The following is a 6726-nucleotide window of genomic DNA, read 5'->3' as shown; positions in this document are numbered from 1 at the left end:
AGAGTAGGAAACTGGGGTGGGGGGGAGGGGGAAAGGAAAGAAACATAAAAAATACACAACATGTGAACAACTCCATTTCCTTTTGAAAGAAAAAAATAATGAAAAGGAACAAAATATTTAAAAAAACCCACATAATTTAAAAGTTTCCTTTAAAAAAAATCCTCTAAAATAAAAGGGTGTTGACTGATTCTGTTGTTTGTGTGTGTGTATATGCATATGTGTGTGTGTGTGTACACAAAGTATGTAAGTATTCAGAAGATACAGTTGCAGACTGAGAACGTCATGCCTATTACACCAAGGACATGCTCCTGATCTTATTGTAGATACTTCTCTCATTGGCATTTTTGGAAGCTGTGTAGTGATGCAAATCTATACGCCTGAGACCAGAGTCAAGAGATACATATTAAAAAAAAAAAAATAATTGACTTTGCTGCATCAAGGTGTTTTTGGAGCCCCATTACTTACTGTTATTTATGAAAGGAGAGACAGAGCAATATACAGATGATCAAAGGAGCTCATGAATGAAATAATAAAGTGACGTTACCGTTGATATAAATATTTGTATCAAGTTGTTGATGGCCAAGCATTATAAAATGTAAATTACACTCCAATAATTTATGTTCACTTCAGGTTTTCAATTTATGTATTAATAGCACAATAGTTTCAATATCTTGAATCAGACCACAAATTTTAAGTCAAATACTGCATTCTCTGTGTCATTCTGTAACTAGAAAACTCCAGTGATGATGCTGGTGATTTATGCCTAGAGTCTGGGAAGCATGCTGAGCTATATGAAGACAGAAGAAACCTACCATCTTGTGGCTTGTTCCATCTCCCATCAACACGATCCTTCCGTTACTTTACAGGAAGCTGGATCAAGTGCTGGGCCAGACCAATTATGCCAAGAGAACGATAGCTTAAATTGGGAAGAACTTACCTAAATATCAAATTCTAAAGGAGTTGTGAAAAATAAATAAATCAAAAAAGAAAAAAAAAACAAGAAAAACATGGCTTGGATCCTTGACGTGGTGGTGCCATCAGAAACTCTTTGTTAGAAGGTCTTTCCAGAAAAATGTGCTTTTCAAGTGTATCTTTTGTACTCCGGGGAGTGGTTGCATAGAACCCGCCTCTGCTGGTATACTAGCAGCCACATGAAGAGTATGTTCCCAGTCGAGGATACTTATTCCGGTAATAGCTTCTAATGTACAGAACTACCCTCTGTCTTTCTTAACTAGTTTTGTAAAAATGTGTTTTGTACATAGCTCTACCCGTCAACGTTGCACAAGATTAAACCATTTTTTTGTATGTATTAAGTATATCAAAAGATTAGATGCATATGTGTAGATTAAACAACACATCATAACTGGAAGTTTTAGGGGTCTTCGAACTGTTACAAGATTTTACTTAATTTTGCAGACTGACAACCCACAGTAACCTCTTGATTTTCACATCATAATGCTAGACTGGATATTTCCCGTGCTTCCAACTTTATGGATAATTGTTGAATAACCTGACTATGACACATAACTTATAGCAGCAACTTATGTCACCAAAAAATGAGGATTCCAGTCCCAATATGTTTGATGGTAGGATGAGAGCTAATATACAGCAGAGCTAATATACAGGTATTGGGTAGTACATAGACAGATGAAATATTTGTACCTTTTTAATGGGAATATAGTGATATACAAAAACTAGCAGATTTCTAAAACAAGGTAAAGTTGTTCAGTCTGTTGAACTACACCAGTGACAATTTATGGTAGGACCTGTAATGATACAGGTTTCATTTGTCTGTGTCTATGGAGGGTAACCATGTCCTAAAATGCAAACAGGCTATTGGTTGCTGCCTAGCATTAAGGTATTGCAAAATCCACCTATTGCGTGAACTATCCAGGAACAGTGGCAGACATCAATAGGCAAAACTGAGATAAATTTGGAGTAAGTAGTTTGACTTCCCACAGCCTTTCAGTGTCTGTCCATCTGTCCATAATTTAAGGAGATCTAAAAATTGAAGTAGGACTCTGACAAGCCAGTGTGAAACCTCTCCAAATCCAAGTAATGAAGAGGTCTACAACATGAGCTTAAGATTTTAGAAGACATGTGTATCAGCTTTGGCCATCTCAATAGACAGGATCAATGAAAAAACATGATCTTTATTTCCTTGTTTTCTGGAATGACAAGTATAAAAAGAAGGATCCTCCAAGACCCATCCACATGAGATGCTAACTCGTGTCCTAATAACACTGCACAGTACTGTGTTGGGCACCACCCGTGCTAATACACTGCTGCACAGTAGTATTAGGTTAGTGCTCAGTTAGCATCTGGAAAAACCTGCACGCTGGTGCTGCTGCACAGGAGCACCCATGATGGCCCATTGATTTAGTCTTTGGTTATGCAGGTAATAAACTTAATGTGCAATAACTACAGTTCATTAATGAACATGTAGATGCACCCACTAAGTAGGAAAGGTGCCTAAATAGGGTCTTCAGCTGCACAAGAAGCATGCAGAAATACCTGTCTGGGCATTGTCCTGCTCCTACTACACCGTGTTTCATGTAGCTCGGAAGAAGATTAGTTTGGAGATGTTGTGCATGCATTTCTACAGGGACAATGCACAGTTGTGTCTGTTAGCAGGTATGAGACCATGAAATGCTGACATTTTAAGGACTGAGCAGAGGTAGCTGCTGGAAGTTATTACAATGTACATGAAAGGTTTCTCGTCTCACCACTTGCCATGTGTCAGGATGAGACTGAAGGTGATAAGACTACCAGACTTTCTGCACAGAAAGAATACTCCACTGCATAGCTTCTCCCACAGCCACGCTGTGAATACTTTTTACAGGGAGTAAAAAATGAATAGCTATTTCATTTAAATTCTGTTGGAAAACAGCATGCCAAGCCCATACGGGCCCTTTACATAATTGCAGTGGCAGGGCTTTCCTTGGGGTACCGATCTGTTTTCCAACCACTGATCTGATGAGGAAGAGGTCAACTTCACTTAAGGAATCTGTCCTGAAGTGGAGGAGACTGAATCCCAGAGAACTTCTCCTCCCTTCCCCACAATTAACAACATCCCATAGATCCCTCGGAAATCTGTATTCAAACAACACATGTATCAAGGTGGTTCTGTCCTGAAAATGTGACTTTATTTATTTATTTATTTATTTTAACGTCGACACATCCACACAAATTGAATTGAGTGGTGATTGGAGCTTGATTGTCACCTGTGGGGCAATGCAAAGGACCTGCTGTAACACTCAAAGCTTCAAACTCACTTTTTTCAGAAGCATTTGAATCTTTTTTTTTTTCTTCTTTTACACTGCTAGTAACAAAGTGCTGTTGAGTCTCGAAAATGGCTGCTTCTCCCTCAGCCTGCTGCAGAACTAAGATTTCACTGCCTTTTTGCTTTCCTCTACAGTTCCCAGTACATTGTGGTCTTTGAGCCCTGCCGTAGTACTAATAGCAGCACTATCCAGGGGCCTGGTTGATCAGGCCATCAAGCACAATGTGCAGACACCGAGTAAGCAACAGCCATTGCTCTGCTGAGCTCACCATCTAACGAGACAAAGGAAGCGGTGTTATCCTTGCTGTACAGATGGAGAAGTGACACAGAGATGAATTATACGACTGGCCCACAGGAAGTCTGTGGAAGAACAAAGAACTGAAGTCAGGTTTTCTGCATCATAGCACAGAGCTTTAACCACAGAGCCATCCATCCTGCTTCTCGTCTTTCCGAGAATCAAGAGTCTATCTAGGTAACAGATGCTGGGACTTGTGGTGCAACTTGAACATCCCTCTGAATCACTTGTTTCTCAGGGGAATCACAATTAAGGGCAAGGCAGGGGATGGTCACCTTTTGATGCAATTATTACTGCTAGTCCTGTTCCCTGGGTACCCTGTCAAAGGCAGGGCCCCCTTGCTCTGGAAGCTGCCCAAAGTGAATATAACAAGACGGCCCCTTCAGTATAGGATAAGAGACAACACCAAGATATGAAAAGGTGCTTGAGTACAAGAAAGCCGTGAGACAAAGCATGTTTCTGCACAGATTTGACTGAACTGCTATCCTGTTATTTCCAGGCATGGGGGCAGAAGAGACTGAAGTCAGGGTCTCAAGAAAAGCAATGACATAGTTCATTCCCAAGTCTAAGGGGCAGCAAAGGAGGAAAAAAACCAAAAAACCAGAAGGTGATTGCTTGATAACGTAACAAGTGAACGATGAAAGATGGCATCTTGCAGCCAGGTCCAGCTAGAGCTCACTCCCCTGGAAGAGACCAGAAGTACCACCAAGCACCCCAATAGTATCCTGAAGCAGGAACTCATGGGTCTTGCTTATCAATTAGTATTTCCCGCTGAGAGTTGGAATAAAACATCCTCTGGCCACACTAGAAGTTTGTGTGCAAATGGAGAAACGTCACTGCCCTATTTCATTCCCTTTGTACCAGGGTTCTGGAGAGGGGGTTTGGGAACCCTGATCCCAGGCTGCAGTTAGCCAAGAGAAATCAGACTGGTGTGCCCTGTGGCATTCGCACAACACAGCCGAGCCACATCCAGGCTTCAAAGTCTCCTGCTTTGGTTCTGATGAGCATGCTCAGTCAGGTTATGCATGTTGTCCCATGAAAAATACAGGGCAGGGATATGAAAAGAAAAGAAAAGCATATTCCCCATTGACTCCTGAGTGCATTGAAGGCCTGTTGAGAACGGCTGTGTGCTATGGTTGGGGGAACTTTGCTTCCTGCAGGTTTATTTATACAGAGGAAGTGTGTGTGTAAGCGCCATCATGGAATAATTTCCTATGAAGGATCTGCAGAGATCTGTCAACACCCTGAAAAAAAAAAAATTGGGAATCCAAAGGCACCCACAAGGGATTATGTGAACCACACTTATCCAATATGCCTCACTTTCATTGGTGCCTTTGAAATAACCCCCTTGCTCTTCATCTGCATGCGCAGAAACCTAAGAGGAATAAATATTATGACGGAGGAAGGAACGTCTTTGTCCTGAGCTCTGCGAAGATCTGACCTTCCTACTGCCAGAGCTCAGATGTATAATACACTGCGAGCTGCTACTTCTATAATTAAGTGATCAGTAAATGCGTAACTCATTTATAATATCCCAGTTGTACTGTACTTTTTAATTGATAAACACAGGCACAGAAACAACAGCTTTAAGGTCTTGTGGTTAATGAACAGCATTGGGACCCAGGGGATAAGAGTGCTGTTATTGCTGCCTCCGCCACAGTCTTTCTGTGTGACCTTGGGTGAGTCAACTTATCGCTCTCTACCTCCATTTCTTATTTATAATATGGGGAGGACACATTGGCCTTACCCCAGAAGGATGCTGAGAAGATAAATTCATGTATTTAAGAAAACTGCTCAGTGTTGAGCATGATGGTGAAAACTTGTACAGATATAGAAAAGGCCTCTGATGAAAAATGCGTGCCATATTTTCCAGTGGAGAATACACTTCTATGCATAAAAGACACCCATCCCTCTGCAAAAGGAAAATTTTAAAAGTTTGTAGCATAAATTTGATTTACTTTTTTGATCAATTTTTATTACAATAATGGCATGTGTTGTTTTTATATAGCTTCAGTATATAGTACACACCTTCATTTTAGGTCTCTTTTGGGGTGGGAATATATCAGACAATACAATAGTTAATTGCATTTTTGCATGGAATACCACATCAATCAAATTAATTACAATATCTGGAATTTGTATGCAAATCCCATGTTATTCCTTTATCATATCCATGAGTACAGCTTCAGCACAAGGCAACAGGGTTTGATTTACATTTGCTTAGAGCTTAGGTGAGCCAAGGTAAAAGCACTGCTGGCCATCCAAGCATTACAAAAGGGAGTTTTAATTGCATTGCATTTATCTTATCATTGCTGATGGAAAATGATGGTGGGCTAAAAGTGAACCTGCTTTTTGGCCTGAGGGGAAATCACTGTCCTGCTGAAGTCAATGGCTAAATTCCTATTGAGTTCAGCAAAGTCAGACTCTTACCCCTGTTTATGCTCCATGAAGGTAACGCTGGATTGCAGAAGGAAGGGAGTATTTTTATTAAGGTTTGAGAGGTGGAATGAAGTTATGGATGAACTTCAAGTGCCGCAGGTTTGATTTTGCCTTCAATAATTGGCCTGGGCTAGATTACAACTTGAATGGGACAACTTGCCAATGTGAAGAAGGGCTGCACGACTGACAGCTTTGATATATATGCAAATCATACCCAGGGTGAGTATCCAGACCCATAGTGTCTGGAAAATATATTTTTATATCTGATGCATAACAATAGCATTGGCATCATCTTCATCATCATCATCATTGTTGTTATCCAAAACCTTCAGTGAGCCTTCTAACCTCATGTACAAAACACAAAAGCATCTAAAAAAGGCAGCCCCTTCCCAAAGTAAAACTCTTGTCTCCACAAGGTTTCCTTTTAGATTTCAGTTCCTTCTAGTTGACATGAGAAACAAGAAAAACCAAACAGAGCAGCACAAAAACCAACGGCCCAAAATAGAAGCCTTTCTCAAGATTTCTCTGCAATTTCCTTTCTGTCCTATCTGGAATCAAGAGATGCAATACAATACAGGACAACTGAGAAAAATAAAAGGGATCTGAATATTTCATAGCCCTTAAAGATGTTCGTTTCATGCGAGGCACTTGGAAATATGCAAAGACTCTGGGGGGAAAAAGAGTTGTTTGTAAACTTATATATATATAT

Source organism: Gavialis gangeticus, unplaced genomic scaffold, assembly GCF_001723915.1.
Source record: "Gavialis gangeticus isolate Ggan-Ray unplaced genomic scaffold, GavGan_comp1, whole genome shotgun sequence".
NCBI classification, from domain to species: domain Eukaryota; kingdom Metazoa; phylum Chordata; order Crocodylia; family Gavialidae; genus Gavialis; species Gavialis gangeticus.
This window is presented reverse-complemented; position numbering follows the sequence as displayed.